Source organism: Halichoeres trimaculatus, unplaced genomic scaffold, assembly GCF_033239565.1.
Source record: "Halichoeres trimaculatus isolate MK-OKI-2021-1 unplaced genomic scaffold, fHalTri1.1 fHalTri1_scaffold_3, whole genome shotgun sequence".
NCBI classification, from domain to species: Eukaryota; Metazoa; Chordata; class Actinopteri; order Labriformes; family Labridae; genus Halichoeres; species Halichoeres trimaculatus.
In genome coordinates, this window is record NW_027437181.1 from 16,197,592 (window position 1) to 16,223,747 (window position 26,156).

The 26,156-nt window shown below is 41.4% G+C and overlaps 1 protein-coding gene across 2 annotated transcripts in view; it reads left to right on the top strand.

Moving 5' to 3' along the window:
* ankrd11 (ankyrin repeat domain 11) overlaps window positions 1–26,156 on the top strand; it is a 114,612-nt gene that overhangs the window by 25,516 nt on the left and 62,940 nt on the right. For both annotated transcript variants that reach the window (XM_074666936.1, XM_074666938.1), the window contains exon 2: window positions 9,113–9,192. The gene's annotated coding sequence lies outside the window, so the exon portion shown is untranslated. The remainder of the gene's footprint in view (window positions 1–9,112; window positions 9,193–26,156) is intronic.

Sequence of the window (26,156 nt, forward strand, 5' to 3'; positions counted from 1 at the left end):
AGCAAGAAGAGCTGAACGGGAGAGTGAGCTGAGCTTGCCGCGGCATGGCTGTGCCAAACAAACAAGCGCTGTCGCTAACTGTGTCACGAGTGCTGCTGCTGCTGCCTTCTCATTGCTGCCCTTGTCCCCTCCCCTCTCCTCCTCCTTGCCTTGCTTCTCTGCCTTCATTTAATATCAGGTTTTTATTTAGAGAGTTTCTTGTTCAGCAGGTATCCACACATCCCAGCCATTTGACAGACTCACCTTTTTATCAGTGCTATCTAGATCGCTTTTTTAAACTCCCTGCTCCCTCATTCACTCATTCTCATCCTCACCTCCGCAGTTGCTTTTTATTACCTCTCATCGTCGTCTTCTGTGCTTCTGTGCTTTATCTCTCTGCAGCATGTTTGGTCTTGAGGTAAACTGATTGGGATAGGACTGGCAATGTGCTTTGTTGGTTGCTCATGCTTGAGATACAGAGGGATCAGTGAGCTGTGGTCCCTCCCTGCAGAAGCCAAGCTTTATCAATAATGTAGATGTTTTTGAAGAGGAGAGGTGTGGTGTGCATCTCTTTTTCTCTCTCCTCCTCCTGGCCCATCCCCCCTTCCCAGCTGCCCCCTCTGGCATTCTCCCCACACCCTCCAGTGTCAGATTTCCCCTCCTGTGTTTGAGCATAGGAAAGCAGATGACTGAATCAAATTAGTGAAGATATAACAATAAGCTGTGATACCTGATGCTCTGACATACTGCAGACCGAGCCTGGCTGTTGTTCTGATCTGATGCTGCTTCTTCATTTTGTTTAGTATTCAGACTTAATAAAGGGTGTGTTCACTGCACTAACCATGACTGAGCTCACAAGAGACGACTAACCCATAGAAATTTCCAGTCCTGTATCCACAGTCAGGAACATTATTTGTGGGACATAGAATGAAAGTATAAACCAATGCAACACTTTAAATATGTAACATGGTTTGCCTTGGGTGTAACGAGGGAAGTGGAAATGTACCACCAGGATGTACCTTGATTATAGTACAGCTCATGTGTTACACGTGTTGTTAAGCTACAGCATTATGTGTCAAGATTAACTGAGGTTCAAGTAGTTCAGAATGCATCCTGGTATTAAGCATGGGTTCCAGTACAGACTCAAAGAGCTGGATCAGATACTGTTGGCAACAGACCAATCCAGTGGGCAGATCCATATGGGCTCATCTAGTCAGCTCAAGTTGGAAAACCCTGGAGTTCATCATTTTCTATCTAATCCTCATATTAAGGAAAGGAGAATGTTGAATTAATACTAGAATGAGATCAGTATTGGTTGATAAGTCAAGGCATTGGTATCAGTATCTGAACTCAACAAGTTGGATCCCTAAGTATTAATTTGCTGGCTTTGAGGATGTGAAGTGCAAATCTGTGCAACTTCCACAGATCAGTCAACTATTTAACGGCTTTGTAACCCATAGTCAGCATAAGAATTACTATTTGGTTGAAGAAATATTGAACAGTGGCTACTGCCATAATGCTGTAATGTTCTACTTCTGAATGTAAACACAGATTACAGATGGTGTCACATAGTGTGATACGAGTGTGCAGTGTATCTATCTAGATTGGAAACTTAATTAATTATTTTTAGGTGTGTTTGGTTAAACCCTTGACCGGGGCACTGCAAATCCAGCACAGGCATGTGGTTGTTTACCTGCACGTTGTGCTGCATTCAGGGTGTGACAGAAATTCACTGTTCCCACGTTTGCTAGTTGTTCTCTTAACCTTTTTGAGTTCATATTTCTATTGTTTATGTGTAACATGAGGAAAAAAACTTAGCATATCAATTCAAATCAGTAACTAACAGAATTATGACCGAGTTAACAAGTTTTTTTCCGATATGTGGAGGTACTCCCAGTCAGAAAGCATTTTTTTTTTTTTGCTTGCTTGTTTGTTTTTTAAATGCTGACGCCGCTTGAACTCAGTATTCACTGCAGGCTGTTCAGTTCTCCTAGTGGGAGCGGAGCACTGCCACACTGGCAAAAATATAAATGTTACCTGGGCTAATCGTCATGATATCCGACTTATCGAAATGACGTAATCATTTCTTGTTATCGACCTGTTGGCTATTGTGCGTTCCAATCTATTACGTTAAATCTAAAAATAAATTGACAGATAATTTTACAAGTCAACACATTGTATCATTGGTATCGTTATTTTCACATAATGAAATCGAATACCAGGCAGTAAATGCTCATCTGTAACTTAAGTTCACTGCATGAGGTCTTATGTTATTGGATATTTATGGAAAAAGATTGCTAAATTCATACATGAGGAATACTGATGAGGAAATATCCCTGCGGCCCTGATGGCACTGTGCCCTGATAGACTCTGTATCCCCGGATTTGACAGCTTGATAGATCCCGTTGTTCAGCTGTTTACTCACGTCTTCTTCGCTCTATGTTGTTAACAGTTTTTTGGAATATGAGTCACAACCTAGTGTCAAAACTCCTAGGACATATTAAATGAGAAGACCTTTATCTGATTGGAGCTCATTTAAACTCACACTGCACCGGTATAACAACAACAACTGCATTTCCTTGTTATCTGCTCACATGGCACAGAACTGACCAATCAGAGGCCAGAACCCTTACTTGGGGTAAATGCAACAAAAACGAGGAAAGCACATTAAACATATGTGGGTCACAGATATGAGGTGCTGTAGGAAAAATATTTAAGTCTTCTGATATACAAATACTTAAGTTTTATGTATTTTTTTATACTGTAAACATAATTTAAATAAAGTATATGAATTAACAAAAAAATATAATACGACTTCGCTGTCAAAGCTTTCATATAGAAAGGGAACTACAGAGTCTAAAAGGTTAATACCTTGTAAGTTGTTTTACATTCAGTTATTGACCACTTTGTGTTTTTTGGCGACTAATAACAATTGATAAACTTTTCTGTTGCTGTTTAACATTAATCTGTTGGATCGACAGAAGTGATTCTTATTAGTACAGCACTATCTTCCGTCATTATTTTGTATGTAATTTGCTGAGTCATCTGTTTAATTTTGATTTGAAAAAGAAGGGGAAACGATGTCAACATGCATCACTATAGTTGAGTCACAGAGGTTGAATTTTACAGATGTGAACTCTCTAGCCACTGAGGTGGAAAAAATGGAAACCAAACTTGACATTCGATAATCGACTAAGTGAAAAACTAATAGATCACTCTACAACAAAAATAACCATTAGCATCCCTAAACTTAATGGTTTAAAAGTACTGTCATCATATCCAGACCAAGGGACATAGGGTTGTTTTCATGTTGCCTCTGAAGAGGAGCAAACAATACAGCCTGATTCAATTATTTCATCAATCCCAGCAGCCTCACGTGTTAGTTTTCCCTCCTTGAGATTTTGTGCAAACATTTCTGATCTCTTGCCCACTGTGTCCTGCTTATAAACTCCATCCACTCCAGACAGCCTGTGAGTTTGGTTTGAGAATATCCACAGAGCAGCAAAAACTACAGTGTGAGCATGAATTAATGTCCCTATATGATGTGTGTGAAGACTGTGAAGGGCTTTATGAAATCGGACAAAGGTCAGTGCTGTTTTTCCAGGTCAGCCTTTAGCTGACTCAGATCTGCTCTTTGACTGGGAAGGTGCTCTGGAGCCCTGCGGGTGTTGCTGGTCTGTGTTTGTGGTATATTGTGTGAATTCCCTATGTAGAAGTTTGGGCTATACTAGTACGGAAATGGAAGCTCTTCCTGTAATCGGATGCCAAATGACAGGGAGAAGGACAAAAGATGCTTGTGTCCTGAAGCCAGCATTAGAGCCCCTGTCCCCCCCATAATCCCCCAGCACACACACACAAGCATTACGTGTCATCACTGGTTATACACATGAAACTAGCAGCCCCCCCTTTCTATTGTTTCACCCACAAGGGGGTCTTGTTGTCTTTCTGCTGGCTTTAGTGTGCCCATTGCACCAGTCATCTCCTAGTGGTCACCTCTGCTCATAAAACCTGATACCATAATCATGCATGATGGAGATTAAAACACACAGGGGGTTCTAGACAAAGTAGATAAGAATTGTAGAATATTTTCAGCCCTGATACAGCTGCAGCAACTATTAGTTTTATAAAAGCAGTTATCAAAAGAAAAGTAATGTTCTTTCACAGCAATGGTATTCTTTGACCTCCAGTACACATATCTGCCACTGACTCTTCCTGATGGTCTCTGTCGAGCCTTTTTGTTCTGTACTTAACACCTTACAATACCTCAGATACCAGAATGATCATAGTTAAGTGCTGTGCTGATATTTCATCTGTTAGATAACAGGGACGCGTCCGGTGAACACACAGAAGAATTAAATATTCAGATGTGTTGTCATGGTGATGCAGAAGTAGAAATGTGCTGTAATTATGCATGATGATGCTGAATGTTTGGCCTCAGCTTCACACACAATAGGACCATGCTTTTAACCTGTGGGCTGCTTGAATGGAGGTAACATAAGGCAGAATTCCCTATGACCTTTCCCCTGCATTACATTCATCTTTCCCGCATACATAAAACAGATTAAATGGATTATACATAAAATATATGTTTGTGTCAGTGTGCACAACATCATTACTATTGTTGCTTTTTTAGTGACAGAGGAAGCATGTTTTGTTAACATTTTGGCCACTCAGCAGTCTGTGTGCAAACGTGCATGCCTGTATCAAAACATTCCTTTGTAACTTGAAGGAATTTCTAAGCATCTTAAGGCATTCTGAAGGACCTTAGTCTTATTACCAGGATGCCTAAAATGTAACATTCCCTACTTGAATTAATACAAGGGCCTCATTATTATGAACACAAGGCCTTGCTTTAGGTCTTTGAATATATCATACATTGTTGGACCCCACTGGAGAGCAAAAGTGTGTTGTGAAGGTGGAGTTTAATACCAGCTGTCACAGGAAAGTGGGCCACAATATTGATTTAAATAGTGCACATTTAGACAGAAGCATTCATGACGTTGCACTTAGTTGTTCACATGCAAAACCAGTTAAACAGAGCTCCCCTCTAGTGCTGGGCGGCATGCTGGTGTCAATAATATACAGTTGGCCACCTTCATGACAGTATGGGTTTTAGGACACTGGTATGCTGTCATATCTCGTAATATTTCCCAGGCTATTCAGCTTGCCTTTGCTGTCATTGCGCTCTGGTTGCACCACCTGTTACACAGTTACACGGTAGGGTACCCCACTCCTTACATCGTGTGTCATTAAAAAATGTTTTATATGTTTGTGCGTTATTCCTTTTATCTGACGCGTTTGACTTGGTTGCATGTGCCACGCGCTCAGTGTGTCAGCGTTGTGCACGCTCTGACCCTCTCAGCAGAGCAGAAAGTTAGTTTGACACAATCTTACACGTGAACTGCGGCTGCAGTTTCTTGAAGTTAGAGCAAAAAATCTCTATGATTCAAGCACCAATGCTAATATCACTGTTTGTCCTGACATGTGTAAATGTGTAAACGCGTATTTGTTTTGCTCTCTGAGTCTTTCCCTGCATCACGGGTTGGCACTGACGCACTGTTTCGGAGCTCACGATGATAAAAATGATTAGATATAAATTAAATTGTTCACAGTTATGTTGGTTTCACTATTTTTTGTTGCTCCTATTGTAGATTATTAGACATGTATGATGAGTCGGAGCTTTTGTCCAATAGTTGCCCTATGAATCTGGAGGTGTAGAGATGAAAAGCTTTGCTGCAGACTGCAGTAAAGAACAAGTTCATTGCCTTTATGGAGATAACAGAGTGCGCACATTATGGTTATGTAAGCAGCTAAATACAAGGTGAACTACGTTTCTTTTGTGAAGTCTTTAGAATTAAAGTTAAATCGCAGCACTCACTTGGCATGTATGTCAAAATCAACATGTCTGATGGTTTAATATAAGCGGTAGGACTCAATAAAAAAATGATCTTTTGCGTTACAGCTTTTAAGTTAAAAAAAAATTAAATTTATTCTGCATATCCAGAAGTTTTCAGTACACATTCTTTGACAAAATCCGGATGTAGTGTTCTTTTATCAGAACGTACAGCTGGCTGTGCGCTGCAGAGCTTGGTGCTAAAGCTTGGTGGGCAGTGTCATCATTTTTTTTTGCCATGCCACTCAGCCCTACTCCCTTCAGTCTCTGAGCTTAAAATGAGGCAGGACAACTGGCTGGAGATGTGGATTTCTGTACCTTGGCTTTCAGTAATATTACATCTGGGAAGAAAGACTTCTGTAAGTTGTTTCCAAGTCCTTATGAAGAGATGTCGTACAGTGCCCTTTAAGATTTTATAAGCTCAACTGAGAAATTAGGAGTCAGTCTAAAGCTAGGAGAAAAATTACACAGAATGATGTCTACATCTAATTCTTGTTTAAAAGCAGCACTTTTTTTGTACTTGTCTTTTACCACAGTTCCCCATGAATGGTATTTTGTCTCGTTGGGGAATTATTTTCCACTAAGGGAGCATCAGTTTTGTTTTGAAGAGCAGTTATTGTTCACATTTCTTTGTGCAGCTGTAAGTCCCAACTTGGAGACTAAGCTTGGTTCACCAAAAAGAATGTACATTACCTTCAGGCACATTTATGGAACCATGTTGTTTACCATGTGCAAGTCTTGGTTGAAGTTCTCTTTAGTTGCATAGATGATCCTCTGTGATAATGGTCTGCATGTTGTCTCCAAACTTTTTTGGGGAGGTGGTGTCCTGCGGCCTAGCTGGATTACTACAATCCTTCAATCCTGTGCTTCCCGCAGGGAAAGCCCCACAGGTTCCACTCCACTGCAGACAACAACCACCCGCATGTAACCACGCATCATCCTCCTTACCACTAAGGCCATCCTAGTGAGGTCTGGCCTTAATCCGGTCCCGCGTCCCCACCTGCCACCCTGCCTATAGTATAAGCCTTTGTACTGTTTCCTGTAAAGCCCACTGCAAGGGTCGTATTTGATATTATCGTTAAGCTGAGATACAAGCTAAGCTAAGAAAATAAAACAAATACATGAAGATTTTCATGAAGATTGAAGAGTTGTTGCTCAAAGCCTCTTTTCTATAAATCCCATCTAGTTAGGCAGCTAGTTGCTGCTAACTCCAGGCCCTCAGCTCCCTTGTGATGCCTTAATACCAGAGTGATGGAACAAATGTTGGCTCATATTGAGTCCGGAATGTCACCAGTCTGGCCCAAAACTGGGCCTCTGTTAAAACCCCTCCCCCATGCCCTGCCTCCTAAATCCAGATAAACCCTTGGGGCAACCTGCCAGAGAGCTTGGGAACATGAGCGAGGACTGGGCTGCTGGATCCAAGTTCTTCATATTGGGTTGTCTAGTATTATATTTCACTACATATTGGGTCCTAATAGTGGCTAATAATATCTTGGGATGACCAAAAAGATGAATGGTATCGACTTGATACTGTGGAGTATTAGTTTGGACTTTGCCAAATCAAGATTTAAAAGCATAAAGAGTATGGTTGTTAGCAAACATCTTAAATTCAAGTTGAAAGTGGACAAAATCACAATTTGAAGGTTTGAACATTTAAGTCTTGGGTTCATAAGAAAGTAATAGCAATTTAGTAGAACTATGTATTTGGAGGTACCCTTAGTTTGGGACTTGTAGTCATTATTGGCTAGTAAATTCTCATATCAGCACTTTCCTGGATTTAAGCTGTAGACATTCATATTTTTTCTGTTCAGTTCAAGTCATTTTTTTAACCTGTAAAAAAATCTAAATTCTCTATAATGTCCATTGATACAGGATGTACACAATGAATTGGGAACTTGAGCCATAGACTGTATGATTCATGGACAAAGTTGTAATGATGTCACCCATTGGTTTTTGAAGTGGGATTTTGAAGCCTATTGACAGCAGTCAACATATTGAAAACGCTGACTCAGTCTTGCTTTCAGACAACTTGACATCAGACATAGAGTTTGAATTGAGGTGAGCTTTAAGACTCTGGTTAAGTCCCCTAACTGTGTGAAGCATGATTTATATCTTCAAAGATAACAAGTTGTAAATGCATTTACAAGGCTTGATTTGACTGGGTGTACAGTTTCTGGTACTTCTGCAGTGAACACTTGAGGAACTGCATGTCAGTTCATTGTTGAAGGAGTATCCTGTCTGCCATGCAAGAAGTAAATCTGCAAATTTGCTCAAAATATCTAACATCTTTTTATTTTGAAGTAGCTGATGGTGGGTTGAAGGGGAAAAAGTGCACCAAATGCATTTCTATGGGCGTATTCTGACCTGGACTGTTTGGTCCACTTTAAACGGACCAGAGTTCGTTTCCCACGCTGGTGCGGACTTTTCATGCAGGTGTGAATAGACACAAACAAACCCTGGTGCGGACCAAAACAACCGGACGAGACCCACTTTTTGAGGTGGTCTTGGTCTGCTTCCAAACGAACTCTGGTGCGGTTCGCGGTTCTCCGGTGCAGGTCTGAATACAAACCAAGGTCCATCCAAACTAACTACAGAATACATGCGCCTTTTGGACCTATAAAGCCACCGTAACCTAACCATCTTTGGTTCATACCTGATCCTCCGTCTTCTGTTTAGCCACGCTGTTGCTAGCATGTTGTGGGTCAGGACACGCAGAGCATAGCGTCTCCTTGCTGCGCGCATTTGTCCTCGCTTTTCCAAAATTTGAAACTGAGCGTTGTTCAGCCTGCTTTGAAGGAGCTGCTCTTGAAACTGAAAATGACTTTGCAGCTCTAACAAGAGCACAAACACACATTTACCTCCATTTCCGGGTCTGTATTCTGTGTGCCGCCTTTGTCAGTGCTGTCCAATGAGAGCACTGATCGTCACACACGTGGATGTGTTTACAGAATATAGTCCACCTGCAAAAAGTACAATCTGAATACGAACTGCACCAAACGAAAAAAATAAAGTCCGCTTTTGGTCCGGACCAAACAAGTGGACCAAAGGACTTTTCTGGTCTGAATACAGCCTTAATGTCAATCTCTCTTTAGCATGTCTTTCTCTGCTTTCCAGACCACTGTGACAGAAGCCAAACATGGCTCTGCATCAACTCCACCACCATTCAGTGGAGAGAAATGTGAAACGGCTTTTGTTGTCCCAGTAATTAATGCAAGGTATTGTTTTTGTCTTGTCTTTCAGGAATCTGTGGAGTCTGCAGCGGCAGGTGTTTTTGTAGTTGGATTTTAGCCCACTGACATTCTCCCACAGCCATGGAATCGGTATGTTGATTGTCTTTTCAATATTTCACTGACACGCTGATACATGATCCTGTCCATGAAACTCTTGAAGCAAAGCACTGTCTGAAAAGGATGTTTTTTGGCAATTTTTTCTTTATCCGTTTGTACTAGCAGTTCTAGTACATGGTATTCATGGAACGGTACTGTGTGAGTGTGTTTTTGTTTGTGTGGGTGTTTGTGTGTATCCCTTTGAACACAATACTCAGGAACAGTGTTGAAATGACATATTTGCAAATCAGCCTTTTTTGCAATCTCTCATACATGGTATGATTTTATTGATCCTATACAGATTATAGTCATTTCTTTAGATTCCAAAAGATATACATACAATTACTGGAAACAGGACAGTTTTTTCTGTTGAATAGTTTGAAGACTGTCTGTACCTGAAAGAACCTGTGATTGCTCAGTCCAAACATCAGGTTCTGCCCTTTATTGTCAGTCATGCAGGAGACTGTGTGCCGTAGTTGCTTGTACCAACAAGCAGGCTGAAAGCACAGCAGCACTGAACTCTATCCAGTGGAATGCATGCATTAAGAACAGGGTTTAGTGCATGCCCAACCTCTGTTTTCCTGTCCTTTTGTCAGAGCCTGTTCCTGTGTGTATATGTGTATGCGTTAGACACTGTGAAAACTAGGTCAGAGCTTCTGCAATGCAAAACTAGCATGTGCTTGACAAAAGCGCTCCATTACCCTTTCTCTGTCTCACTCACACATGCAGCACATGAAAAATATTTCACCTTGCTGAAAATCATGCACATGCAGAAATGTTCAAAAAAAGCACCGTGCACATGATGCAAGGTAAAAATCGAAATGTGTTAAAGGCTGCTAACTTTTTAATAGTATAAGCTAAAGCTTGATGTTGGATATCAAGCATATTTAAAATACAGCTTTTGCTTTGAAGCTGCAGTCATAGATGTTATTACCTGCAGAGGCTTTTCTGACCCAAAGGGGTAAAAATCACAAGTATACATTCATTTAACTCTCCTTTTCTCTAACTGAAAGGGTAGGGAAATCAAGGTAAAATAAAGAATTATGTTCATATTTGTAATCTAAACCTGTCATTAGCAAAAAGCAAAATTTATCCTGTAAAGCCACATGTGGTCTGTCAGAGCTTGTTGTTTACAAAGTTTAGGGCATCACTTCACTCAGTCATCACCTTGAGCACAGCAAAGGAGGAGAAAGAAAATCTAGTCACTAATCCATCTGCACTTTTTATGTTGACATCATTCTGCATTACTTAGAAGCTAAAAACATTGTTGATGTAGTAACATAATTGTTATAGTGTAGCTTTTGTATGCAGGATCAGATTTATTTAAACAATTCAATAAAAGATAAAATGAAAAGGATGATTTTGACCAACTGCTGCAACACTATTTCGTCCCCCATCGCACAGTCCTCTTCTCTTCAGTCCCTTACTCTCTTAGGCCCTGTTTACGCAACAATGTTTCACCCCAAAACGCAAGAACACAAAGAAAAATAAATCTGCGTTTACTTAGAAACGCTAAGGGACTGAAAATGCTGTAGTAAGCATGTCAGGCCTGTTGTTGGCACTATAACTGTCCTTTCCAGAAGCGGCTTTTGGTAGATCTCCACCGAAGAAGAGTTGGGCTGATCATCTGGCGTATAGACGAATATTAAGTTCAGAAGTGGTGCAACAGCTGCACGTTTTGTTGAAAGACAGTCAGCAGATTTAGCAGCACTAAGCACAACATGGTAGTCCGTGACAATTGTAACGTGTCCACTAAAAATGCCAGCCTGCTGTTTACACAGCAAAGGTGGCCGCAGCATTTCAGGAAAAATCCACTCTGGAGGCTGTTTTCAAAAGTTTGCATTCTAGGTCGTCTAAAATGCAGTTTCTGTGTAGACGAGAGGCTGAAATGCATCAATACTTTTGCATTTCATCCTCACACCGTCGTCGTGTAAACGGCCACTCATGCTCCTCCCACCCACCTCTCTTGTGTCTGTGTGTGTCTGTGGCTGTGCACCAGCAAGACTTGCTACTGTTTACCTCTCTTAGCATTCTATATCTGCTTACTGTCGCTGGAAACCAAGGAAACCGATCACAAAGCTTATTACGGTGCCAGGAGTGGAGTACATGCTGTGTGCGTGTGTGCCCATGGGGCTGGACACACACACACACACACACACACACACACACACACACACACACACACACACACACACACACACACACACACACACACACACACACACACAAACAAACCCTCTGCCACTCTCCTCCCCCCTCTCCCTCATATGATGCCAGTCACATGGTTTCCAGGCAAGCGACTAAGTAAATCAGAATCAGACTCTTATTTTTAACTGCCTTAAATCCTCCACCTGGCCTCTGTGTTTAGCAGAACAGACTCGAGTGCTTGTTGATCACTTGTCCTTTTCTTCACCCTGTGTTTCTCTTTCACTGTGACTGTGCCACCTCCTCTCAGCCTCATTAAACCATATGTGTCTGCCTTCCCCCTATCTGGGTTGTGTGTGGGTTTGACAATGCTCTGCTTTGGCTTTTAAGTGTGGATATAGTGCCACTGCGATATTCAAATGTTGGTGATGGCATTGGTGGTCTTTAGATATAGTTTCATACTCATGTTCTCTTCTTCTTGCTGCTCAAATGAGATTGTTGTTCAGAATGTTTTGGATTATTGGCCTATGGTGGTTTTCTATGACCAGAAATCCCACCACAACAGTAGCCACGGTTACATGAGGAGCTTTTAGTCTTTCCGAATGGAATCTTTCCGAATGACTTTTCCGAAAACAATAGTATACATGGAAAGGAATATTCCAATCTCTGGTCGACATGTGCTGCTGTAATCAAAACAGAATAGTCAATGGGGCATGCGCAGAAAAACGTAAACATCACAAGATTTATCAAAGCTGGAAGACGACAGTTTGTTTATCATGGTGTCGCAATACTCCGTATTGCGAGTTTGTCGTCCGTTCAGTCTTGATATTATGTTCATTTCTTTCAAAGTTTGGATCAAAAGCAAACTTTCCGCAGCAGTCCAGTGCTGACGGCTCGCGACCATTTTTAAAGTTGAGGTACGTCTCTAGTTACGTCTTACGTCATATCTGAGCATGCCCTGCAAGAACGCACCCTGACAACTTTCCATTTGAGTGGATACATGATACCTCAATCGGTTTGGGGAAAGGAATATTCCACCCCTGTGAAACCTATTAAATGTCCATTCGGATTGGTACTTTTCTTTCGGAATGAGGTGCATACAAAGGTTAAATTATTTTCGTTTGAGCAAATAAACTGAATGCAAGCAGAAAATTTGGGTCCATGTATACGTGGCTAGTGTTTCCATAGAAAATTTATTTAAAAAAAAAAAAAAAAAAACTGGTTAAACTCTGACCAATATGTAACACTTTTGCATATCATGGAAAGGTCCCAGATTATTTAAGACTTTTAGGACTGGTGGTTTTTTGGAGGAGGGTTATAGGAGTCGCCTGTTACCAATGAGATGGCAGATGTGGCAAATTTTGAACCTGGAATAAATTCCAACTTCTCTGCAGGGCTTTTAAACCACATCTATGCTGGTACAGCTATTCAAGACACTTTCACAGAGTATTGTTTTTGCCATTTGGCTTTGTTTCTCTGGAAAGCTGGTGCTAGACAAGAAAGACGGGGAAGCGAGAGTGGGGATGACATGCAGGACAAAAGTCAGACCAATTGGAAAGTTCTGAAAGTATCCTAAACAATTATGTCCAAACACTCTGCTGGACAAACTATGTAGTAGCACTGTTTCACTTTCATCTGGTCACATTGGCCTGTATCAGCCCAACAGACATAATAGCCATGGTCTACCGTAAACAGCAGACAAAAAGACCTGTTTAGCATGAATATGTGTTGAACAACAGTGCTATACTGGAGTCTTAAGTGAACTATGACCATCATGCTCTTGCTGTTGCACTAAGTCTGGTATTAGAAGTGAAAGTGTGTTGAAGGTGTTTTGTTGCATCATGCCATACACAGGCTTTCTGTTTGAAAGTGTCGTTTGGTCAATATGCTGTAGGAATCCACAGCAGTGCTGATATCATTGTGCTATCTTTCAGAGAAGAAGCTGAGAGAGTTTGTGTCTCTGAGTTAGATTTGTTGCAGATGAAAAGCTGAAATTCTTGTAATCACACCTTCTTCTCTGGTTCCCTCAAAGCTCCCCCTTCTATCTCCACCCCCTCTTCCAAAGCAGGGCTTGTTCCTCAGTGGGGATTAGTGTGTGCAGCAGCTCTGAACAGGGAAGTGGGCCCTGCCAGTCACATTACATAACTCGCCCCCGCTAGTTCGGCTCGGCCTGGCCCGGCTGGAGAGACGACTATAGAGGCTTTGTTTTCCCAGCCTTCCCTTCTTCCTCCCCTCTGCTACTCCTCCTCCTCCCCCTCTGGCAGCCTGCATACTTATGCCGTATAGAAGGAGTCTGTTTGCAGGGAACAGGCAGGGCACTGTGGCGTAGAGTGCAGAGAAATACTCTAATAGCAGTCTAAATGGCAGCGAGCTCACATCCAAGACCGAGGAATTTGAGGTCTGCCATAGGTCGTACAGTTTCATGAAGATGGGAAGTGAGGGAACGCAGAGCTATGCATTTCTCTCCTGTCCAGGCGCTCCACATCAGCATGCCCAGTGGTGACACAGCAGGTTAGAGTTCATTTCAAGTGGGTCGTCAAAATTCAGTGTGAAATGTCTCAAGGTTAACAGGTAGTGATATGGTTTAAAAGTATTCCCTAATTCCATGTTTTTGAACTATTTGACCACACATGTGCTCTTCCCCGCCTGGCAGTCTGCCATTGTTAGCAGGGTGGGATTGGGAGGCCAATGTGCTCTGTTTCATGGAGGTTCAGACCAGTTAGCAATCAGTGGCCCTCATTTATCAATCTTGTGTGAGAATTGGTACAGATTTGAGTGCAAAAACAAGCTTACGGCAATTTACGGTGATTGTTGAAACGTACCGGAGCCAATCACGGCATATGCCTGATCAGGTATTGATAAATGTGGCGGCTGAAAACCGTAGTAATTTAAATGATACACCCCTAAATATTCAACGTTCAGCTGGCTGAACACACTGAATTTAAGACATGGAGGGATACATTATGGAAAAAATCAAGCTTCTCTGTGCTGGAGATTGACAACACCATAGCAACCAAAGTAGAGAGATATGACACTGTGTTGTTTGGCAGCTGGAAAAGTGGCTTTAGAGCGAGTCAGAAAAAACTTGTCTGCAAGAAAATCACTGGCTGCAGTCATTCAGTAGCCTGGATGTGACAAACTGAACTACAGCAGAGTTTAAACATTAAGTTTCGTTCAGGTCCAGAAACGTGGAAATTGGCTTTTAGAAATGGTGTTTGAGCTCTGAAAAAAGCCACAGACTCCAGCCTGAGCTTGTCATCAACTGAGGAGGGTGTGGAGCTCTTACCGGGTCTGCGTCAGTTTCATGCAGATAGAATAGAATAGAATAGAAAATACTTTATTTATCCCCGAGGGGAAATTCAGGAGTCACCGCAGCATTAAAGAAAACAAAAGTAAGAAAGAGTATAGAAAGTGCAAAAATGTCCATAAGAAATTAGATGACGACATCCCGTCCACCACTCGTCCACCACTCTCCGGCCCAGCCAGTCTCCACCTCCACAGGGTCCAGGACTGAGCCTCCCCAGCAGTCTGTTCAGTCTCTGTCTCCAGGATCCTGTCTGCTCACAGCAGGCGAAGCTCCTCCGATGTGTCGCGGCGTCCGATGTCAGCTCCGTCAGCCACGTCCGTGAACAGCACGATGCCGCTGGGTTAGCACAGCTAGCTTGTCCATCCCCCGGAGCGAGATCCCACGTTCCCAACAACGATGGATGGAAGGACAGGTCCACGTCGTCACCTCCCAGCTCACATCCGAGAACCAGCACGTCGTCCTCACCTCCTCCTCCTCAGCTCGAGGGAAATCATCAAGCCCTACACTAGTTAGCATTGACATGCTACAGGCTGCTAACAGCTATTTTCGCATGTAAACAATGCAGCCATGGTTACATGTAGGATCTCCAGACAAACACACGAGAAAAGTAGTAAAAAATACCGCCGAAGCCACAAAGAGTTTGGTGTCCGTGACCGACAATGAACCATACAAAGTGATGATCCACTCCAAATATAAAGATTACGAAAAAGAGACGAAGAAATTACAAGAAACGGACAAAGACGAGAGAGCTGCTGCAACAGGCAGCTACTTGGGTAGCGCCTAGCAACCAAAAAGATGGAGGGACAGACCAACCTGTGCTGTGTCAGATGCAGATAATAAAACATTTTCAATCCTGCAAACTAGTTCACCTTAAAAACTGATTTCATTAACTTCATTTGTAGTCATCTTGGTGCCTGGCCAAAAAGTGTTTTGCTCGTGCGCAATTACGCGCTGGTAGACCAGAGTTTTATTATTATTCATCATCCCATATAACTTAACGTCTTTTGTTGTAAAATAATCTATGCACATTAATATAATATTATGAGTGATGTAATGATATGATTTACTTCAGAGTAAATCCTGTAATCAATACTGATCCCTTAGAAAAATCCATGCTAAAGTTTGATTCAGCATCATCCGAATATTCTCTACAGTGACTTTATTATGGACATGGGAGTGTGTTAATAACTGCCTCTCAAATTGTTCTAAAAGTAATTTTTTTTACGAAACACATTTGTCATCTGGAGAAATCAGCTGACAGCTTGTGCTGCTGTTTCATCAGCAATGTATTTCACAGATTGGCAGAAGAAGATTGAAATGTTAGAGACATCTTTGATGTATCTAACTCAATTATCTGAATATTCATCAAAGAACTCTTGAAACTTTGGTATACAAACTCAGACCTGGCTTGGGATTTGAGCGTACCCTACTGCATAGCTGCAAACCACACGTTCAGATTGATAAACGTGGATCTGTGCGTTGTTATGAGCGTACACCCATTTTTCATTCATACGTACATTCAACAAATGAGGGCCAGTGCAAGGAAAAGTAACTTGTGGGTGAAAGAGGAAAGAGAGGAAAGAATGGATATCAGTGCATGGATGCCTTTGTGCCCATCTTGCAGTATTTTTCCCCTCTAAGGAGTCAGAATTTCACTACAGAGAGATGAAAAATAAGAATTGAGATGCAGAAAAAACATTACTTATGCTCAAGTCACTAGGCGGCACTTGATACTGGAAAAATAAGAAATACCTATGCCCTCATTTAGCACATACTGTATTGAAGTGTTTTTGTATCCTCTCTTTTTGATTGTTTTTTAGAGGTTTGCTTTACAGCGCCATTATATTTGAGAGACATCATTGCCACACCTAACCGCAGTATTCATCAAGAAAAAAGCATTTGACCAATTTGTCTAAGAAATCACGGGTACACATCCACGAACACAGGATTTTGGTTTGCTTTCATTTTCCATTTCTGCTCTTGCTGGGAGGTCATGGTTTCCTCACAATCACTGTTTTCCACAAGCGTGACTGAGTACGTGTTAATACATGCACACAGGAGCTGTACCTGATGGTTAAACTGATTTAGACTCACTGCAGCTTTATGATGTAGGTGGTCTATGAATTGCTATGTATTCTCCCAACTACTTATACCGTCATCAACTTAGCACTCTGTATTTTTGGGGGAAAGAGCCTGTTGTCATGTCCAGCTGTCCCTGTTGAGTCACATCTTATACCATTTTATCATGTTTTTCTAAATCATCATTGGACGTATTTGACAGAGAGCCTCAGATTTTGTGTGTTACCGGTTTGTTGTAGTATTGCACAAAAGTTGAAAAATGTCTACCTCCCAAAGCTCAGCCTGCAGTATAAGGTGTATTCTACTCTTGTAGCAGGCCTCTTCAATGTCACTTTGGATGAAAGCGTCATCCAAATGCCTCTAAAGTTTAAGTAAAAGTGGAGACAGTGAAGGTCTGCATGTCTCTAGTTTGCATTTTGTACTCTCTTTGGCTTCCTCTCTGCATTTAGAGATCAGATTGTGCTTTCAGTGCGTCAGCTATGAGCCAAGTTCCCATCAAAGAGTAGCTACACCAAAGACTGTGTTTAGATGTGATGGCTAATTTTAGAGCTGCTAGGCCCTTGTCCAAGGTGGGGGAGGATAAGATAACATTGAAGTAGCCCTCCCTTCTTACACAGTTTGGTTTTGTTTGTTCATCCAGTAACCCTTATCCAGCCCTGTGCAGGCTGTGTGCTCATAAAAATGTTCAGTTGAGATGTGTTTTTTACTAATTCAAATCTCACCAATGTAATGTAATGTCTCTAATGGTTACAGCTGAGCATCTCTTGCTCCCTCTCCGCTTTCACATTGGCCAAGTGTTTTGGTTAATTTTTACTCAGAGTTCACTCTGGACCATCAGGCAGTTTGACTTACAGAGTTGTATGTCCACAACTGTTTACCATTTTCAAAGACAACCGTACTCCAACATTTTATGTTGTCTTTATAAACACCTCTCCTTCCTGAGAAGAAATCCAAAATATTTGAACCAACAGTGAATGAATGCTGAGATAACAGCGTCTATCACAACTCAACAGTTGGGACCATTAATGTTGTAAGCGATGCACTAATTCAAAAAATTGAACTCTGTCTGGTCATGAAGATGTTATTTCTTCATTTCAGATTTATTTGTTATCTGCTATTAATAGATTTTTTCCTGTTGGAGGCCTACACATTCAAAGCACACTGTTGCACACTCATTTAGCCTTCACAACACTTCAAAGCTATACATAGTCCATGTTGTCCCTGTCTGGCCCCCCTGTCCTGTCCCTCTCTCAGCCACAGAGCAGTGACCTTGGTTTCAAGTAGCTGTGCTCTGTTAGAAAGCCAACACCTCTCCCGGGATGAGCTGACCTTGTTGTCTGACATACTGTAAGTCTGCACGCCCCTCTCTGTCCCTCCCTTGTTCACTCACACACACCTCAGTCTAAACAAGTCTGTCTGTGTTGACTCGGGTCCAGTGTAATGTATCAGAAGCTGACTTTTACGTTGTGTTGGGTTCTTCAGGTTTAGGCCTCTCCCTGAGCAGGTGTGCCTTCATCACACAGCCTCAACTCTCTGTGACAACATCCGCTATCCACTATCCGAACCTGCCTTTGATTCCCTGCAGCTGTCCAGCTGGGAACAGTGCGTTGATAAGTCTGGGCATGTATATTCCTTTCATTGAGGAGCCATAACTGAGAGTGTGCATATGCAGAGACTTTTTTTGATCCACGCATAAAGCAGATCTCTGTGGCCTTTTTTTTCATTTATTTCTGAATAGAAAGGTGTAGGTCAAGTGAGTGGGTGAGTTTTTGACACAGGGACAGTAGTTTTTGTCTTCTTTGCATTATAGTTTATGAATGATGTTCTGGGAAAATACCCTGTCAGTGTGGTTATACTTTAAACATCATCATGTACATGATTCATAGAGATGGTTGTCTATTATGTAAGGTCATTATCAGAGTCAACACACATTCATTAAGAGAGTTAAGACTTTCAGTCTTTCAAATTGACACACATTAACAATCTCATATCAAGATAGCAACAAATCAGTTACAAGTTGGTTTTGCGAAGAAGAAAAGTTGTCTTGTTGAAATTAACCTCGGTAAAGACCTTTCCTCCTCTCATTTAAAAAAGGAAAAATGTCAGTACAAATATAAATGCTTATTTAGCCTCCAGGCTTCTGAGTGGGTGGACCTGTAGATGCGTTTAACTGACAGCTGAGCCTGAGACACAATGTAAACAAACTGGTCCTGGTAACCATGGTTGTTGGCCAAGGGCAGATTTAAAAAGATGACGCCCAATTCTTTCGTCAAAGATGACCTTTGAGGATTTTTCGTTTGTTAATCTGTTGAAAACGTTACACCTGACTTGCCAGCTAGCTGTATGTCCCTGGAAGTAGACTTAAAAGGATATGCTTTCTCTTTGGGGTATTTGTTGACAAGCAGATTTTGCATGGTCAGTGTAATCCTTATGTGATCACAAAGAGACACTTATCACCTTTGCTGGACCAAATCCATGGATGTAAAGTACCAGGAAGTTCTGTTACAGTTTTGGATTTTCATATAATGTTGATGTGAGACATTTCTGTGTCAGTCACTGTGCAGAGGTGCAGTCCAAAGAAAACATAGTGATTAGGAGCCGTTACTGTCTGTTGTCTGCTCTTTGTTGATGTGCACACACCCAGTGAACTTGAGGAAAAAGTCATTATCTGCTTTGTGAATTTGAACTGTCTGTTGTTGCTGTGTTTCAGCTGCAGGTGTAACAGAAAGCTGAGTAGAGACATGTTTGGTGCTAAGAAGAGCAGCTGCATACATACAAAATGTGGCTCTGCTTTTGTAGAGCTGTGGATGTGTCTGTTAGTTCTTTAGAGGTTGGGAAGAAAATGGAAAATGATGTCTTCTTTCTGTCTTTCATAGCTTTGTATTCATTGGTCGTGTAGCTCGCTCTAGCTTTCAGCAGCTCTAGCCTCAAATAGCAACCCTACAAGCTAAACAGCAACTTCTACAAGTGTGGAGTTTTTGATTACAGGAATTTGAGAACAAAAGGTACATTTTTAATCCATCGGTATCCCTGTAAAGAGCTAAAAGATATATACACTTCACTACACGTATCATGATACTTTGCCATACCAATATTTTGTACCACCATGAACCTCTTTCACTTTTAACCTTGTCTGTTAAGGATGTAAAAAACAGAGAGTACTCTTCCTGTGCATGTGAAAATACAAACTGAAATCTGATTATCCTTGCTAAAGTATTTCCAAGGGGAAAATTCGATGCTTTTCCTCATAGTTTGGTCAGTGTGAACGCAGCAAAATGCTAAACATATTTTCAGGTGTTCACTTTAATGTATTGTGCAGGCCTTTGGCCCGGAGCACGGGTATCTTGTTGTAAAGTCATCTGGAAAACCTTTCCCTCTGTAATTATTAAAAAAATAAGGATAGCAAAAATGGTCCAACCTGTCAGCGCTGTGGTTTTGCTGCGTGCTGTCCAGTTGTGTGTATATGTGTTTATGGTTTGCGTCAGGCTGCAGGCTGTGTAAAAGCTGGGCTGGGGCCAGCAGCCAGCCAGGAGGACAGACGAGGAAGCAGATGGATCCTTTTGGGCTTAACCCTTCCCACGCCATTTCATCCTCCTGGCCCTCTCCTTCCAATCAGCAGGCCTCTCTGCAGCATAGATGGAGGGGAGTGTGTGAGTGTTTATGTTGAAGTTTGGGGGATGGGTGGTGCATGGAATTCTACTGGTACCAAGCAGGAAGACAGACAGGAACCAGAGACAGGGAGAGAGAGACCTTTCCTTACAGACTCTGTGTGTGCTGAACTGTGCTGACATATGGCTCCTGCCTCCATGTTGGAGCTCCCTGTCTGCTCTGTCCTGCGCTGTCCTTTTTTCTGCTCTGATATACTCAGCCGTCTGCTCTCTCAGCCAAACCTGCACTTTGCTTGTTTGTCCCGAGAAGAGCTTGCCTTTTCTGGGATGTAGAGTTACCACACCCTGTGAGATTTACTGGCTGTCGGCTGTTTCTTTTACACACTTTACCCTCCTGCTTTCTTGCTTTGGCTGTCTAGTGGTTGGAGAGGTTTCACCTGCAAACATGTAATTGCTTCTGGTTTCAGAAAATCTTTTTTCCACCGACACACCCCAGGCAAAGATTTTAGTGTAAAGTGGTGCTCTTGTGATTAGCACAGCTGGTCTCACTAATTGTAGAATTGTCATCATACTTTTCCCTAAGTATTTGTGTTTCCATTTAGTATTTTAGCCATCCTTTGGTTTCGCTTTTGATTATTGGTGTTTATGGATTAGGGCCCACATAAAAATATGTATAAGCTTATTCCTTCTTGGGGGATTTTGCGAGTCAATGATTTGATGGAAGAATGCAGGGTCCCGATTTAATTACAAATCAATGGTTGCTGAGTAAAGTTTCTGGAAGACACCCTCTCTGCTCTCCCTGCTAACCAGCAGACTGTAAATAGAAAACCCCAAGGGAAGATCAATACCCACTCTGCCTGTTGATGAGGAGGAGAGCTCACTGTGTGAATGGGCAAAAGAGAGATGAACAGGATGTGCAGAGCACAGATCTCCATGTTGCCCTCTGTTTTGGTTTGTTTTTTCCATTCAGTTGTATTTTATATTTTTAAAAACACACTACCTTTTAATGCTTGTTCCTTCATAACATACTGGAAGCTCTGCATCACGTATCTGTGAAAGAGAGAACATCTGTAGGCTAGTGAAATGTTATCATGCTGAATAGTAACAATGGCTTTAGTTTCCTTTTCTATCCCCATCACTACCCCTCCATTACCACCACCACAACCAATACCCACTACTCTCTGCCTCCCCTCTGCTGGCTACCACCAGAGAAAGGGGGTGGGTATTAAGGGACCGACATCTGTGGCCCTCTTCAACCCTCTCTGGGCTTGACTGCCTTGGCGTCATTGTTCTCAGAGATGTAGATAACCATGACAGAAGGAGAGCAAGAAAGCCACAGTCAGGAGAGAAAAGGCAAAAGGGGAGGAGTATTGAGGGGCAGCTTTTGTTCAAACCAAGTGTCAGCTCTGTGTTGTGTGGTTTTTATGCTGTAGTGGACTGGGGATAGAACGATAGGGTCTTGGTGGAGCTGACCTCTGATCCACAAACAGTTTTCAGAGTTTTGTTTGACAACATCACTTGAATTTTCTTCCCTTTTCCATGTCCTACAAATGCTGGTTGCACATTTTAAAAGACACAAAAGATATTCTTATTAAGTAATCTTGATGAAGGTGTTCTGTTGTCTGTTTTCCTCTTCTTTGCTTTCAGAGAAGAGTTGGTCCCTTTTTTGACCTTTGGCCAAAAGTTAATGACCCCACCTCCCAGGGCTTAAAGGTCTCAAACCCTTTCTACCATCTATTTCTCTCTATGGCAAAGTAGTGGACCTCAATTAAGTACCTCCCCCAAATTAGGCAGTTTCTCTGCATGTTCTTTCACTCTAGAAGTTGAAAGATTTATACTTGCTTTTCTGGTCAGCCAAGCAAGCTAACATGTGTTTTAGAATTACAAAACCAAAACTTTGCTGTACTTTAATTTTGATTGCTTAACTGTCCTTGTTGCATAAAATTAGCACAACCATGTGCTGAATGGCATGTAGCTGGACTGTAATGAGACCAAGTGTCTGCTGTGTTATTAAGATTATTGCAATTTAAGATGCAATTAATGTGTCACATGTAGGAAGGGTAACCAGTTTAGCTTTACCTTCTTTTATAATTTTGTGAAATGTACTTGTTCCATTGTTTGCACCGTTAACTTTTGGCCCTTCTGGCTTTTTGGAAGCATTAGTCTTCCTTTAAGATCTCTAGATCTCTCTGTGAGAATAGTTTCTGTGTTAACTCAAGAATTGAGTTTGAGGTTTGGCATTATTGCTGCAGTTTTATCAAACATACATACCCTCTTTTTGATGGATCATTTGTTATAGCTCAGCCAGCCTCAGCTCTTGTTGCTTTAATGCTGAATAAGAAACTAGTTTCTTCAATTGGCACATCAGAGGTCCCATGATCACCTTTTGTAACCCTGATAACTATCTGTCTGTCTGTCTGTCTGTCTGTCTGTCTGTCTGTCTGTCTGTCTGTCTGTCTGTCCGTCCGTCCGTCCGTCCGTCCGTCCGTCCGTCTGTCTGTCCGTCTTTTTATCTATCTTTCTATCTATCTGTTTGTCTATGTGGTGGCAGAATAGCATAGCTGTTCAAGTTGTTTGCTAATCAAACACACAGTACCAGTTATTCTGAATTACCGAGACATGATGCGGTTCATAAACTTGAAACACTTTGGCATGTGGTTGATGTTATTTATAGGTTTGTGATTTGGAAGCAGAGATGATCAAACATTCGGTACACATGACAACAGCAGTTGATAGAAATGGCCATGGCTTTCGCAGGAAATAATCTGGATGTTTTTGTTTGAAATGGTGACTGAATCTTATGACAATGGCTCACTCTTCCACAACCTCCCGCACTACATTATTCAACATTTGCTCCAGTTGTGGGGTGTTAAATTTAGAAGTGTTGTTAGGGAAACAACCAACAATGTACAACAAATGCACAGGGCATCTCAAAAATGATATCCAATAAGCTTCTGTCTCCATCACTCTTCTCCTGTAACTGTTTATGTCTAATCCCTGTCTCATCCTTCCCATTGTTCCAATTTCTCATTATCATCTGTCTCCTCCTTCTGCATTCTCTTGGTCTAACACTCCCTCTAACTTCACATTTAGTGTTCATTAGAAAACAAGATCTTGTTCCGTTTTTCTTTACCTTCCTCGAACGGCTAACTTTGGTGTGGATTGATATTTTACATGTCCTAATATTTTCTTTTACTTGGTGTTTTTAGATTTTATTGTCCACTTAGTTCTGCTCTGAAAAGTGTAACTGCCTCTGTCTTAATCTACATTAATTTTGTGTGATTATGCTTCTGCTTTACTTTGTTTGGGTGATGTTTTATGCAGATGATTATGAGTTCTATCTCACAGCGGCTTTATCAGGTGAAAGGTACCAAGACAGCACTTGCCAAGTCCATGCATTGCTTAACCAAAACTGCTATTAGCATGGACAAAGTGGACTTTCCCTTTCTACCACAATTCAAAAGCCTAGTCCCTCTCATATAGATGCTCTGTCTTTTGTAGAGTAAATGTATTGTCCAAGTTTTACTTTAATGACTTAGAAATTATAATGGTTTGCATTTTTTTTTTGCTCTTGCTGACTTATTACACAAACCAGTAACTCCATTCGTTCTTTTTGACTTCACCATTCTCAACTGTTGTTCCATGGTGTTTGACATTTCGGACTGATTACACATTATAGCCACCTACTGGTCTGGCATGCTCATGTAAGCATTGTTGACTGTTTCTGCATTGTCATCAGAAAAGAAATATTCATTAATAACCCTTACATTTCTGGATGTATGTAGTTCTTTTTCTTAACCTACAGTTGCTTTTTTCTTTTTCTACATTTTTGTTCTGTCAGAACAATAAGTGGTTTGGGTCAACACGAAGCACAAGTGCCTGCTTCACGTTGAGCAGAATGGGCTGATTTTTATCAGCACACACCTGGAAAGATTTGATCATGGGGATTACAAATCACTAGGTTGCCATGGCACTTTTTATATCTTTAGAATCATAAATATCACAATTAGTCCTGATGATTTGGCTTGAGCGTATGCCCCATTGTACTGTGTATTTAAAGCACATTTGTTAAGGCCCCTCTCTGCCACAGATTGCTTTATTTTTTTTCATGGCCAGAAGGGAGAGTGACTCACTCTCATCCGCCCTCACATTCAGAGAGTGTGTGTGTGTGTGTGTGTGTGTGTGTGTGTGTGTGTGTGTGTGTGTGTGTGTGTGTGTGTGTGTGTGTGTGTGTGTGTGTGTGTGTGTGTGTGTGTGTTAGCAAAGAGCAAGTGGCTTGTTTGTGTGACAGTGATGTGTTCAGATAAGACATCAGAGGTGTGGTGACTGTCTATTTTCTGTCCTGCATCTTTATCTGCTGCTCCTGGACACATCACAAAGGTTCAAACTTACCCACTGAACATGTTGGGTCATATTGAATCCTTTCTCTTTTTTCAGACAGCAGCAACCTGCTGCTGTCTGAGTAATTGAGCATTTACCTCCTTTAGTCACAAGTTTGATTTATCCATTGAGCAAAAAGTGCTTGCATATGTGTCTAGTCATTAGGTAGTTTTGGAGTGTGTGAGCCTATTTGTATGATTTGTTGGTGAACAGAAACTTCCAGGTCCAGGTTTTATACTCATACAGTTTTAGTCCGTGTGTTGGTGTAAAAAAAAAAAAGAAAGAAACAACCACAAATGGCAGCCTGCCCGCTCTGACGTAAAAATTTTTGTTGTGTCTCAGAGGTTTGGATTTAGATCAGTGGTGAATTCCATGCAGACCTTTTTTGGAGTTGAAGGATTGCCTTACCTCTCTCGGAAATGATTCTCCCAAAAAAAGCAGTCAAACCTCAGATGATACGCAAAAATGATTGTGTTTTTGTCACTGTGGCCAATGAGTCTCTTTGCTTTTGCTTTAAAAAAGAAAAAAAAACATTGTTTAAAACTGAAGTTCTTTGGAGTGCTGGTTTTGAGTTTTTCACACCTCTTATGAATAATGTCACAGTGGCTGGCATTATTTAAAAGCCAATTAATTTGACTAACGAGTGAACTGCCAGTTAGCAGGGCTCACCTGGTTTTGACAGTGCATTCATAATTTCAGTGCTGCGGTTTGCAGGTTCTAAGTGCTGACTGGGCTGTTAATGGTTGTTAGGCTGTCTAGACAAATCCTCTAGCATTTTACCTGACTGCTCTAAGCATCTGCCATATGCTCCAGTGAGAGAGAAGTGATATGACAGCCCTCGACCAGTGGACGGTAGCTCACCTACCCCAGACTAGGTTTGGGCATTTAGTGAAGGATGTGCTGGTCAGTTCAAAGAACCAGATAATACAAACATGGTCATAGATCATGTTTATGTTATCATTGTGTAATTATTTTGCATGTTGTACAATGCTTTCCAAAGGTTTACTGATTTAACAAAGAAGAACAAGAAAAATATCCAAGCAGGAGATTTTCTCTTCACATACTGAGTTAAATCATCACAGTGAGGTTATTCCCTCTACATCGCAGCTCGTGATGAGACACAGCATCTAAGATTTGCACATTTCTCAAATTTATTGAAATGTGACTTCCTGTTCAACTTATAATTCCTCGTATTTCTGCTTTGTTATGGAAATAACATTTTGAAGTATGAGTTGCATAAAATCTACTGTTCCTCTGTGAAGGCAGAATGCTGTAGATATTGCCTTGGATGATGCTAAATCTGTCACTCTGATGTGGTTGAATGCCAGAATTGGAGCAGTAAATTATCCTGCTCATGCCTGTCATACACTGTAAAAATCAGGGGAAGGAACTTACACTCCCACATAAACAAACAAGTGATGTGAAAAACATGGAATTGA